Raw genomic sequence first — 14927 nt, 5'->3', positions numbered from 1 at the left:
AATAGTTCTGAAAATAAGCAAAATTCATTATATAAAATATAAAAAGCACTTTTTAATATGTTTTTACTGATTTGAGAGAGAGGAGAGGAAGAGAAACATAAATGATAGAGAAAAATATCTATCTTCTGTCTCCTGTACACCCCCTACTGGGGATCAAGCCCTCACCCCAGTCATGTGTCCTGAACAGGAATCTAACCAATGACCTCTGGGTACACAGGACAATGCCCAACAAATTGAGCCACACAGGCCAGGGCTAAAAAGAATTTTTCACCATAGGGAGAACATTGCTTAATAACATTTTTTGCTAAATACAATTACAGAGATTCTTTTTTTTTTGGTCTTTTGCAGTTGAAAATAGTGCATATCTATTGTTATTCATTTGCATTTTCCTTATTAATATATTTTAACATAACAATATAAGTACATATTCTAGTACAGCATGAGTTTTTGAAATTGTATAACATACCATTTTATTGGTTTGTCATAAAGTTAATTAATAAAAATTATATTTTGTGGTCTACAGTCTTTTTAAAGTTTTGTTCTGCCTCCTTTTGGAATAAGTTGCCAGTTCTGCTTCTGCTTAGTTGTGGTATAGACAACCCTCTAGTAATTAGGGTTATTATATATAATTCACCACTCATTCCTGTGTTTCCAATAAGTCTGAGCTCACTAACATTATCAGTGAATTCTCCTGCTAAATTGTTATCTTACTTAATCCTTTCTGTGGCATTTGGCAGAGTTTAACCTTTTCATCCTCTCAAAGTTGTTTAATCCATGACTTTGGTGACACCATTCTTACCCTGCTTTCTTCTGTGGATGTGCTTCCTCCATTTACTTAACAAAATCTTCTCCAACCATCTATGTTTTATAGGTTGATCTTCAAGTTACCTCTCAGACCTATGCTGCTTTTACATCTACACATTTCCAGGCTGATATTATCTGAATGACATTATCTACTTCCATGTCTTTAGTTGCAAGCTGGTACAGTGTTGACTCTTAAATCTCTTTTCAGATAATTTTACACCTCTTATTTAAGCCCTGATCCATTGGTTAACCTCTATAAGCCTTTAACATTAAGTTTTTATCTTAAATTCCCATAATCTGTTGTTATTCTTACATTCCCTACTTGATAAGGATCTGTAGACACAAACCATTATGGATATCTTTAATTCATTGGCATTAGGTAATATCTCAGCAGTATCACTTAAGCATGTCCCTTCCTCTCCAATTTTGCTACCAGCACAAACTTATCAAGCCATTAGCGGTGATCCATGAGGCACCTCTATGGGTAAAGCATCGGGTAACAGTCTGGGGTTCATGGTGAGAGACAGTGCATATCGTGTCGCAGTGCAGCCTCCAAGAAAACAAAGACAATCCAAATGAAAACAAGTAGAGGCTATTCACTCAGAACTTCTATGGCAATGGTGTCAGCCATCATCACTGTGTTTTGCAGATATTTAAAACCAGTCAAGAAACTGGAAAGCTTTGATGTTTGAGGGTTGGGATGGTGAAGCTGGAGGCAGACTAATTAGAAGTACGGTATCTTATGTGATGGACTTTGTGAAGTTTCAGGTTATACAAATATCTTCATATTCAGCTCATTCATAGAGGTCATCCATATATCTCATCCCCTGATCTTCATATTAGAGGATTCCAACCTTATTTCTTCCCAAATTCTGACAACAAATAAGTACAGACATGCAGCTCTATCATCCTTCTTTCACAGAAAAATTAAACAACCAGATACACTACTCAAAGTCCTGTCAATTGGGAGCATTTGCTTTCATCAATTTCCACCAGAGACAACACTGAGGGAGGTTGTAATGTTATCATCTTTCCACATACAGGTGGCACCAAAGTATATAACAAGTTATTTACATACCAGGCATGCTGGCTCTCTTCTTCTGGGCCTAAGAATTCTAATAAGGCCAAAAGTAGATAGATGGAAGAGGAAGCAATGAGTCATAGTTAAATGCCACTTACTCATGTACCTGACTTGTGTTTAAGGACATAGTACTGAAGATCAAACTCATACATCACTTCTACTGAGAACGAGTACTGGTGCACAGGTCAAACTATGTCTAAGAGGGCTAGATAGCCTTCTATTTTATAATGGACAATCTGGGCTTGTGGTCATTTAAAACCCCATTGTTATATATTTGGTCTCTATTAGAAAATAAACCTATGTAATAAAAGGCTAATATGCAAATTGTCCCCTCCGCCAGGAGTTCTACCAGGAGTTCGACCAGGGGGCAGGGCTGGCCCTCCAGTCACCCATGGTCCCTCCCCCGGCCAACCTGGCCCAATCGGCCTCATGGGGTGGGTGGGCCAGTTGGGCCTCACCTGTGCATGAATTCATGCACCGAGCCTCTAGTCTACATATATAAAAACCCAAGCGACTGTTATGACTGAATGACCAGAATGACCAGTTGACCAGTTGCTATGACACACACTGACCACCAGGGGGCAGGCACTCAATGGAGGAGCTGCCCCCTGGTGGTCAGTGTGCTCCTACAGCAGGAGTGCCGCTCAGCTGACAGACCTGTCCCAGCAGCCCACTAGCCCTGTGGCAGCCACTCCCTCCCTCAGTAGTCCTGCAAGTCCAATCTCTGGAGAATGGGCCAGGCATTGACGGACCAGCACCTCAGGCATGATCCCGACAGTGTCAGTGGCCTCCTAGAAGTTGGCTTCAGGCACCACAGCCGCTTCCCCTCCCTAGACGCTCCATAAGGAAGAAAGGATATAAAAGCAGCTGCCAAGTGCTCCTGACAACCCGCATGAATGTCAGTGGAAACAATCCAGATCCTGGGCAGGCAGGGGTGTCCCACTGCCCACCCGGAGGGCTGATTGTGTCCTGTCCCCCCGTGGGGCCCCATCCGTGCATGAATTTGTGCACCGGGCCTCTCGTAGGAAATAAAGAGCTATTCCTCAAAAGAATCAAAAGAATCTTCCCTGTTTGTTTGTTTTTTTAAAGAGGTATTTACTATAGAATTCATACCAAATTGTGGCAGAAACATCAATGGTTTATTGTCTTAGTTTAGTAAAATATGCACTTAAAATTCAAGATTTAAATTCAGAATTTTAAGTATTCAAAATTCTTCTTTATAGAAATAAAATACTTATTAAATGAAATAAGAAAGATCCCTAGCTGGTTTGCTTAGTGGTTACAGCATTGGCCTGTGGACTGAAGGGTTCCGCGCTTGATTCATATGTACCTTAATTGTAGGCTTGATGCCCAGCCCTGGTTGGGGAGCACGTGTGGAAGAAACCAATTAATGTGTCTCTCTCACATTGATGTTTCTCCCTGTCTCTACCTCTCCTTTCCACTCTCTCTAAGAATCAATGGAAAAATATCCTCAGATGAAGATTAACTAAAATAAAGATAAAACAAGAGAAGAAAGAATCTTTCTTGCAATTCTACCATAGCCTTCTTTTCAGTCAAATAAGCATAATAAAAATCCATAAAAATTAATACAAATTTGTCTACCTTCCTATTCTTCCAATTAGGATATGGAAATTTATGGATATTATACCTTGTTGAAAATTTAGTATGAATTTTGTGCACTCATTTGCCTTACTTTCTGATCTGACATTTGATTTTAAAACCATGGAAATCTGGCTTTCACACCTCAATAAAAACAATGCCTCTGAGATCACAATGAACTACTTTGACACTAAAAATAGTCAATGGATCAGAGCCTTCATTATAAATTGGTATGCACCGTTAATCACCCCCATAGCTTTCCTTACAAATTCTTTCACCTTACAAATTCTCCCTTGGTTTTTATTATTTCTCTTAGATTCTTCTTCATTTATTTCAACCATTCAGATCTCTTTTTTGAGTTTCAGAATCAAAAAAGTCTTCTGCTTTTTCTACTTTCACATTTCAAAGGTATTTAAATGAGCTTGTGCACAGCATATCTTTGTCTGCCATAACTGCTGTTGCCTTTGTTTTGGCTCTTATTCTATTGACTCCTGGTAGAAGCTGGTATTTATCTTTGATTATTCTCTTTAACTCATCCCCTCAAATCCCCCCCAAAAAGGTTCATTTCCTATTCTTTGATACCATTTAAATCTGTTTCTGTTTCTCCACTGTTGGTACCTTACTTAATCCATCAGATCTTTTGTTAGAGATGGTTTTACTAGCTTCTTCTTGAGGACTGTTTTTGGTTCTTAGGCAAGCTATGTCTAATCCACTATTCTCTATATAATCATAGGGATCTATCTATCTAAGGAATAAATCTGATGAAGTCACTCCAAAAGCTATAAGCTTACCACATTCCCTATTAAACTCATTATAATTTTATAACATTTTAGCATATATTGGAATTATGTCAAAGTTATTATACTAAAAAGAATGTTTTATGAGTAAAAGGTAGTATACAAATCATTTGCAAGGTTAATTCATCTATAACAGGTAGAAGTCATAGCTTTTCTAGACTATCCAAAAAATGTGATCATTCCAGTAACTATATAATTTTTTCATGATTACCACCTAGTATATAGGAGTACAGCAGAGGGAAATTAAGGCCTTAGGTTAACACCATATCTCTGCATACCGGTCAGCTCATGATTCGACTTAAAAGTTCTCCCTTCTCTCTATATAAAATGACATAATAATTTCTAAATTTTACTCAATAAATCTGGCTATTGACTGAAGATAGCAAAAACACCCAGGATACAGAATCAGAAAAAAAGACATGATTAATTAAAGGAATATATCTATATATTGTCACCTTTTATTGATATATTTCATACTAATATCTAATATCCTAAAATCACATATTAAGCAACAGCTTTATTTCAATGACTTATCAAAATTATTATTTGCCACTCACACAACAAAAGAAAATACCCAGACTCTATTTGAAGTTACTGTTTTGGAATAACACTGGATTTATTAAAACAAATATAATATAAATCTTTGAATTGTACCCAGAAGCTAAATAAAACCAGCTCACAATGTAAGATTAAAAAGAATAATAATACATAAACTCTTTCAAATCAATAAGAAAAGACATGTACTATAATAAAAAGTGTGGGCAGAAGACACCCACATACAAATAACAGACAAAGAAGAAAGCAAATACAAAAATACTCACTAGTAATAAAAAATAAATAAACAGTAAAATAAACCCTCAATGAAAAGTGTTTCACGTATGATTTTGGTATGATTTAGTTATGCTAATGGATGTTTAATACATTATTGTTGGGTTAGAAATTGAAGGAAACTTTTAGAAATTGACCAAGTGATTGAAAAGCCACCAAAATGGAGTTGCTGAAGTTAGGTAACATATTTTCTCTTTTAAAAAGCAGTGGTTTTAGTAGTCTTAACAAAAACTCTTATTGTTAGGTATCTCACTTAGCACTAACCATACTGTATGTCATTGAAGAAAACATTTTCAAAGAGGATGGTAAAGGCCAAACAGTGTCTCTGACCTTAGAAATGAAATGAATTGTTTAGCATTTAGAGTGAAAACTGAGATTGTTTTCTTGAAAAGGCCTGAGTTGTGTAGCATTATCTGTAAACTATAAGAGCAAGATAAATAAATACATAAATAAATGATTTCATGAAATTCAGGCCAGAAGGTCTCAATATTGATAGTTTCTTCTGTGAACATTTACATGGCTACAAAAGCGATGCATTCAATTCTTAAAGGAATCAAAATATAACTGTCTACATTATCAAATTATTTTGGAACACAATGCATGCAAATCCCTCTAAGAGATTTTTTAAAAATTTTATTTCTTTATTGATTTCAGAGAGGAAGGGAAAGGGAGAGAGAGATAGAAACATTAATGATGAGAGAGAATCATTGATCGGCTGCCTCCTGCACACCCACTACTGGGGATCAAGCCCGCAACCCAGGCATGTGCCCTTGGCCGGAACCAAACCTGGGACCCTTCAGTCCTCAGGCTGACGCTCTATCCACTGAGCAAAGCCAGCCAGGGCTCTAAGAGATTTTTAATAAACATTAGTAAAATCAAGTAACTAAGAAATCTTACATAATTTTGGACACCTGTCTAGGTCTACTTAACTCTGCATTTCCACAACATAATTGATATTTTTAAACTTTTTTCTTTGTTTCACCTAACTTAAAGATTCATGAAATATGAGATATTTTGTTCTGATCCATCCATCCATAATAGGCAAGATTTCTTTACCAGAATTTGAAAGGCTAGAGATTATATGACATCACAAATATGTGAAATAGATTCGTTATAATTAAATTAGTGTGAGAGCTGTGATCATTGATTATACAAAGACCTTTTACTATGTTTACACATAGTGATTTTTAGTGCTATTCAAAGTCCGAATTTACCACATATGTTAGTAGCCTGGTTTTCATTATAAATATTTTATAAATGCTATAGCTGCTAAAAATCATTTTGAAAAAATGTGCATCCCACTGCACAATAATTGTGAGTTTGCAGGTAATAGAGTAAATTATAAACATTAAATGTGATATTTTAAAATGCCTTCAATCCATTGTAGTTTAGATTGTTTTAAAGCAAACAGTTTTTTAACTTAGCTGAATAGTTACATTCAAATCTTAAAAGTGTGCTATTATTACTTTTGAATCTTTGGAATATGTGAGTATCCAATATGTCATGTTACTTTTTTCCAGTGTTATGTCTTTTCCAAAACATAAAAATGCAAATAAAATTCAGATTATAGCCAGAAGTATATTAACAAAAAATAAAAGTGTGAAAACAGAATATATCATGCCAAAATAAAAGGAAGATAGTTTCAAAATGCAATCCAGGTAGAGCCTCAACTACGAGTCTCTATTCAATGTCACACTTTTACGCATATAACTTTATTGCCATGATAATTTACTAAAAATCGATTATGTAGCAACACTGATATTCTCTTTTGGCATGTGAAAATACCTTTGACATAAAATAAAATAAAATTAGGCTTTCAATATGTATATAAATAAAATTATTATAAAAATGTAATAAGAGGCATATAGTTTCCTACAAAAACACAAGCTTACTCAAAATATGCAGCATATGCTAGAACATGTTTGGTTGATTCTGCACCAGTATTATGTTTTTTTAGTGCAAATATTAGGCTTCATATAGCTGTGATTCATGCTAGTCAGAGGATGGTTCATGTTCTAATCCAGGCTTATTAGCATTTTTTAAGGCTTAATATCGGCTATTATTTTATGGTGAATTCAGTTGAATAGCAAAGAAGAAACCTTCAGGGTCTATTATTTTTCTGTATGAATGGACTGTGCTTTTTAAAAAGTAGTGTAGAGTTATGTTGCTAGCAGTAATACACATTTACTACAACACATAGCTTATTTTTTCTTTAACTATAATATTCTCTAGTGCTTAATTGATGTCCTTAGCAATTCCCTTTTTTATTTGCTAATGCACTGAATTATTTTAAAACATAGTGATGAGGAGTTTTGTTTGGTTTAGAGTCATTTCCTCCTTTAACAGACACAGACTTGCACAAAATATCTCTTGTACTTAATTGTGTTTCACTTTCTTGACTTTTCATCCATCCCCTGTCATTCTCAGGAAAGAAGAAATGAAGAGGAGAGAGAGAGAGGGAGAGAGAGAGAGAGAGAGAGAGGAAGGGAGGGGAAGGAAGGAAGGAAGGAAGGAAGGAAGGAAGGAAGGAAGGAAGGAAAAGAAGGAGGGTAGGAGGGAAGGAGGGAGAGAAGGAGGTAGGAAAAGAAAGATTGCCCGGCCAGTGTGGCTCAATGATTGAGCATTGATCCATTCACCTAGAGGTCACTGGTTCAATTATTGATCAGGGCACATGTCTGGGATTCATTTGGGCTTGATTCCCAGTAAGGGGGTGTGCAGGAGGCAGCTGATCCACGTTGATGTTTCTCTCCCATCAATGATTCTATTTCTCTCTCCCTCCCCCTCCTTTCTCTCTCTAAAATAACTATATATATATATATATATATATATATATAAAATACTAAGTTTCATTACTTATTTTTGACATGAACAAAGGAAAGGAGTATAATAAACTCTTTCTAGGAAAGGATATTACCTCCAACATATGTGACAGAAAACAGTTTGCAACTAATAATAAATTGATTAAAATGATAAATTAGATAATTATGTCTATAAATTATATAAAAATAATTATATAAAATTATAACAACTAAATAATGGGTGTTTTGTAGCAGTCCTGTAATTATATAACTTACAAATGAATGCACTTAAAATATATATAATAAAACTGTAACACATACAAGAAATTTTTTTGGCTTGAAAAACAGGCTCTTTAGTTTTCAAAGTAAAAAAAATGTGCTAATCATGGGCTATTGTTTTTCCTTCTTTATGAATAATTTAAATGTTGAAGCATATTATTTTGTTTGTAAAGAATTTTTGTTTTTGCTTAATGATGAAATATTAATGTAAAACATTTGGACATTTGCAAGCTATCAATCAAATGCAAAACTTTTTTTTTACACTGAGGTAACATTAGTGTTGTAAATAGCTCACAGGTTGCGTACCAAGTTCTTTTTTTAAAAAATCTCTATTGTTGAAAGTGTTACATATGTCCCCTATTTCCCTCCATTGACCTCTTGTAGCCTGCCCCCGCCCCCCACCTTAGGCCTTTACCAAGCTCTCAAATGCTATCATCAGGAATATAGCACCTACATGCTTTCATTTCCTTATTTAGAAAGATCCTGTACATCAATGATGAAAATGAATTTTGATCATTAGAAAATCTGTGGCCTCTTTCTGGCTTATCCCCTTTGTCATAATCATGAAAACATAATCCACATGGGGAATAGCTAAGAATTTAAACCTTGATCTCTTATTTTCTATTAATATCTTCCTACCAGTGACAGTTATAATAAGAACTACATTCCAGACGAAACCGGTTTGGCTCAGTGGATAGAGCGAGCGTCGGCCTGCGGACTGAAAGGTCCCAGGTTCGATTCTGGTCAAGGGCGTGTACCTGGGTTGCGGGCACATCCCCAGTAGGGGGCGTGCAGGAGGCAGCTGATCGATGTTTCTCTCTCATCGATGTTTCTAACTCTCTATCTCTCTCCCTTCCTCTCTGTAAAAAACCAATAAAATACATTAAAAAAAAAAAAAAGAACTACATTCCAAATTAGAATTTTTACAAATATTAGAGTAAAACAATGCTAATAAATAAATAAAATTTCAACATGTTTTTAGATAAGCAGCATAAAAATATTACCTGAATACATGGTTCTATAATTTATGCTTGTGATTTTCAGGAGACTCTTTAATTATAAATTGGTTCAAGAATAGTAGCTTAAGCTGAAATATTGTGATTAAGGAGAAATTTGTATTTCCTTTGGCCTATTCCCTTGATGTGTTTTCTACTGTGCCATCACTCCTTGTCTGAGAGCAATGACAGCAGGTTTGCTGGTCCTAAAACTTCTTCCTTTTAGAATATGCCCCTCTACATATTCTTAAATGTGTAGAGGGACAAAAGTGAAGTGCATTTGCTTAATTTTGCTTTTACCTAATATCTGTTCACAGTAGAGTGCTTTGAACATAATCTTCTGAAGGTGAAAATCAACAATTGGTAGAAGTAATAACTTTTTCTAATCTACAAACAAAGATGAGATTTCAACTCAATTTACTCTTCTGGAAACAAGAGGGCATAATTGCCAACTCACTTTGCTACAGAGACTCTGATATTTTATATATGTGTGTGTGTGTGTATATATATATATATATATATATATATATATATATCATATATCATATATTTATCATTTTATTCTAATTCCATGGGTTTTTAGAGTCATTGGGGTCTAATATTAAATTCTAATCTTGAGCCCCAGTCTTTAACTTCTAGTATATTATTGCAGCCTCCATTCTTAAGATTTTATTGTTCACAATAAGAACACTGAACAAAAGTATAACGGCTTTCTATTTTTCATAGAAATGAACTTGTCCTAAAAAAAGATTTAAGGTGCAGTTTTCATGGTGAATGTCCACTGAATTGTCAAAAATGGCTTAACAATTGGTTATTTATTCAATCTGTAGAATAGTCTCTCGTTTTTGTGCCTCAAGGCTACTAGAATATATAGTTGTAAAGGGAGATTTTTTCAAACTAAAATGTGGGAGCTTCCAAATGCAGTGTGTCTTTAAAAGATAGATGTACTTTGGTTCCATTTGGAAGCAAGCAACTATTTTCTAAATATTATGTTTAGTCTCCATTTCCATGTTGAAAAGCTCTCAGGTATTTTTGAAAGAGTGTTTCTCGCTGCTTACAATATTATAGCCCATTTCAAACCTTTTTACCAAGAAAAATAGCATACTGTAAGGTGATAGGAAAAATCCTTAAATCTCAATGCATTATTCTATATTTAGCCCAATAGAAAATTTTTCTAAAAGAAATACATTTTTCCATGTATTTCCAAATATGTAAGTTACTTGCTTTTTCATTTATTTTTCCTCCTTCTGAGTAGTCTGCAAATAGCTAATGAAAGACACTAATTAAGTAAAATATCACTCAAGAGGAAGTGAGTAAATATTGTCACAGAGTAAACTGAGGTAAATTCAGAATTATTGATTATAAGTTGAATTGAGTATTGTTTCTTTCATTTTTGATCAATTTACCCACAGAAAACAGAATTCTGAGCAACTAAAAACTGTCACTTACATTTGTAATTCTTACAAGTAATTCTCTTTTTTGAAATTTTCTATTTTTAAGTTCTCTTGTACAATTCATTCTTATTTTGATAACATATTCACTGGATAAAAATCTATTCACTATAAGTCCTTTTTCTGTTTCTGCTTTCAAGGTTCTCTCTTTGTTTTCAAACAATTCATCTATGATGTGTTTAGCTCTATACATACTTCTTTACTAAAGAAATTTGTTGAGATGTGATGGACATAGGAAAAGCTCTACATAGTAAGTCTGGAGATAAGTATACATCTTTGAAAACATCACAGTGATGTATGCCATAAACATATACACCACATCCAAAGTATTCTCTTTTTTATTACTTTGTAGTTCCTTTGTACCTTTAAGCTTAATGGCTCACACATGAAGACAGATGATATTGGTTAAAATAGATAAGTGATTCTTCAGCCTTACCTGATTCAAATAAACCATTTTATTGCATTGTAGTTAATAAAATATGTATTTTTGTTGCCATCTCAATGATAGGCAAATTAATATGTGATATGTAATGAGACAAACAGGTAAGGAAGAAGAAGAGGATTTAAAAATAAAGTCAAAGAAGTATAAGAAAACGGAGAAACAAATGTGGATAGGAGTGAGATCATGAAGTTACTGACTATCTTCAGCATCTAAACTATCCTATATAATAAAAGGGTAATATGCAAGTTGACCCTAAGGGCAGGATGACCAGAACGACCAATGGACCAGTCACTATGAGGCACACTGACTACCTCTTGGTCCCTTTCCCCGGCCAGCAGGCTCTGATCACTTGATGGCCACCTGTGGTGGAGGCGGGGCCGGTGAGCAGGAGGGAACAGCCAACCTCTTGGTGCCTTCTCCGGGCCATTAGGCACTGATCACCAGATGGCGAATGGGGAACTGGGGGTGGGTGGCAGCAGGGGGTGGGGCCAGCTGCAGGCAGCTGGAGAAGATGGCCATGATTGCAGGCCAGGCCTAGGGACCATACCCACGCATGAATTTCATGCTCCAGGACTCCAGTTCATCTTATAAATCACTTGAACAAAATATAGATACACAAGCTAGCTGTGGCTGTCTCATGTGTTACAAAATAGCATGCTTTCTTTACAAATTGCCTTTATTTGCAACTATGTAAAAATGCCCATTTTTGCATATGGATGCTTTGTTGATAGCAAGAAGACTGTGTCACAGATGTACAAAATAAGTAGTTTGCCTCATACTTGAATAAAAATGTATCCATTTACTAAGCTAAAGATTCTCATTATAAGAGCTCAAAAGAGGAACAGGAAATAACATGCTCAACAGAATATGTTTTTTTTTGTTTTGTATTGTTTTTAAATATGTTTTTATTAATTTTTTTTTTTTTTTTTTTTTTTTTTTTTAGCAAGAGAGAGGGAGAGGGAGAGATAGAAACATCTATGAGAGAAACATTGATCAGGTGCCTCTGGCACATTACCTACTGGATAAATCCCCAGTCGACCTGGAATTGAACTGGTGACCTCTTGGTGTATGGGTCAACACTTAACCATTGAGCCAAACCGGCTGGGCCACAATATGTTGTTTTGGCTAACTTTTATAAAGATGAAGTGTTTTTCTTTACAAAGGATTGGAGACATTACCAAAAACAATAGTTGCATTTACTTAGTTGTATAAAATTTTTAAAAATTAGTCTATAATAATTACAACTAATTCCTTAAAAGGGACAGCTATGTAAATGTGCATAACAAAATTTTATTTTTAAACAAGAGTAAAATAATTCCAACGATTGTTTTGTTCTTATTTAAATAATATATGCATAGCAAACTTGTATTTTCTTGTAACATCAAAACTGCCCAAGTATAGCTGAATCCCCAAATAAACCATTTTATTACTTTGTAGTTAATAAAAAATACGTATTTTTGGCTGCTTCACATTAATATTGAGTTAAGCCTCTACGTTAATTCAAAGATAAGCTGAATATATATTTCTCTTGAAGCAACTATTTGTTGAGCATTACACAAGAAAGTAAAAGTAGAACACATGTATTAAGCACCAGGATAGGGAAAGCAGGATATCTGTCATATCCAGTCCCTTAGTTGAGAAAGAACAACAAAGTATAGGTTTTCTTTAATGCACAGTAAATATTCATTTAATTCAATGCAATATAATTATCCTAGATAATAAAAGCCTAATATGTTAAGTGTCCAGTTATCTGTTTAACCAATCAAAGCATAATATGCTAATAATATGCTAAGGTCACTCAACGGCTGGCTATGATATGCACTGATCACCAAGGGGCAAACAGTCAACCAGTTGACCAGTTGCTATGACGTGCACTGACCACCAGGGGGAAGACACTCCAACCAGTAGGTTAGCTTGCTGCTGGGGTCGGGTAGATCGGGACTGGGCAAGAAGGGCCGGACATGCCCTGGTGCCTTCCCGTGGTCCCTCCCCAGCTGGCCAACCTCCTGCATCCCTCCCCAGCCCTGGTTGTGCATGGGTGGGTTCCCTCGGCCTGGCCTGCGCCCTCTCGCAATCCGAAAACCCTCTGGGGATGTCAGAGAGCCAGTTTCAGCCTGATTCCACAGGCCAGGCTGAGGAACCCCACTGGTGCACGAATTTGTACACCAGGTCTCTAGTCCAAATATAATGAGAATATTTCAGGTTAATATATTTTCTTTCCTCCACCACTTTGCTCAACAAAGAGATTATCTTACAAGTAACATCAATGAAAATGATTGACACAAGTGTAGAACTGCAGACAAAAAATTATTAGCACTTTGCTTCGCAGAAAATTTTCAAAGTGTGGAATGTTACCTGAGTCTTCACAAACTTTGTAACAAAAGCTTCAGAGAAAAATTAGTTTGATTTTCACATGTGTATGTTCATTTTACATGTCGGTTTTTGCCAATGAATTAAATACACCATCCAAAATTGAAAACATTCCTTTAAATGTTTGTTAAAAATATCTTTTAAATGCCCTCCTCCCCTGCACCCCCCTCCCTCTCCGCTGCCCAGGGGGCTGCAGCCATGGAAGCGCATCCATCCGCCTGGGGAGACCCGTCCTGCTGGCGGTGTGTGTGCCCGGAGCCCACGCTGCCACTGGGCCTGAACTGCGTGCAGGCCTGGGCCTGGGCCATGGACAACTTCCCTGTGCTGAGCCGCCCCTCCTGCCACCCCCGCCTCTGGCTCCTGGAGCCTGGATCCTGGGATGCGGAGGGCCCCGGAGCTGAGAGGGGCGCCAGGAACGTGGCCGGGACCCGTGCCTCCCGGACCCACGCCCCCGGACCCGCAGTCCCCTCGAGGGGAGGCCCAGGCGCCTGGCCCCACAGCCCTGTGGCCCCTAAAGCAGCCAGGAGGCGCCAGCCCCAGAGGGGACGGAGGGACCGGGCTCCTGGCGCCGCGCTGAGCCCCAGCCGCCCGCACCAGCGCCCAGCACCCAGCTGCACCCCAGGAAGCAGACGGAAGGCGGCCAACAGCTCTAGGAGCCGCACCCCTGGGAACCCCCAGACTGCCTTGTAGGCAGCCCTGCTGCTGCTTTCTCTCCTGCGCGAGGCACAGACTTTCCTGGGACAGATCCCTCCCCGAGTGCGGTCCATAACGTTCTAAGGTACCGACTTGGCTTTTGCCTCTACTTCTCTCTGTTCTCTTCTGGAGCCCGTGGACCACCATTAAACCAGGGATCCTTCTTCGCACCTCCACTTGGCAATGATTCTCCCTGGGGCGTCCGGATGGCAGGAGAAGGAGGGGCCTGGGCAGGGAGGGGCCAGGGAAGTCCTGGGTGTTCAGGGGAGGGAAGGGACCCTCAGGGTCACACCCAGGGGAGCTGGGCTGTCTGAGTGTGGCCCTCCGGCTGAGTGCAGGGCGCAGGCATCAGGAAATGTTTCTTGAAGGTGTGAAGGGTACATGGGCAGGGTGGGGGAGGGGTGCTGGTTAAGGGTAAGGGGGTCTGGGGGAAGCCCTGTGCCATCTGAATGACAGCCATGGGCTTCCAGGGCACCAGCCCCAGGCCAGACAGTTCCAGGCAGATACAGGATGCTTCCCTGCTGGGAGGAGGTGTTTTTTCCCCTTTTTTTTCTAAATAATGTGCATCTTAGCTCTGTCTACCTGAAAGGACCAGGTGCAATTATCAACAAAATAGTATTGAGCCCATCAGTGAAAAAATGGTGGTTTCTACAAACATCTCCCAATAAATGGAAATGAGTTTCCTGGGGGGGAAAAGCTGATTGCAGATCTGTGGCTAGAAAAGCAAGGAAACTGAAAGATTAGTATGGTGCTCAAAAGGAAAAAAGAAAACAAAAGGTGAGATTGAAGG

The sequence above is a fragment of the Myotis yumanensis genome, unplaced genomic scaffold, assembly GCF_028538775.1.
Source record: "Myotis yumanensis isolate MYYU_CA2020_CCGP unplaced genomic scaffold, mMyoYum1.0.hap1 SCAF_4, whole genome shotgun sequence".
Taxonomy (NCBI): domain Eukaryota; kingdom Metazoa; phylum Chordata; class Mammalia; order Chiroptera; family Vespertilionidae; genus Myotis; species Myotis yumanensis.
The sequence above is the reverse complement of the archived record's forward strand: the minus strand, read 5'-3'. Positions refer to the sequence as shown.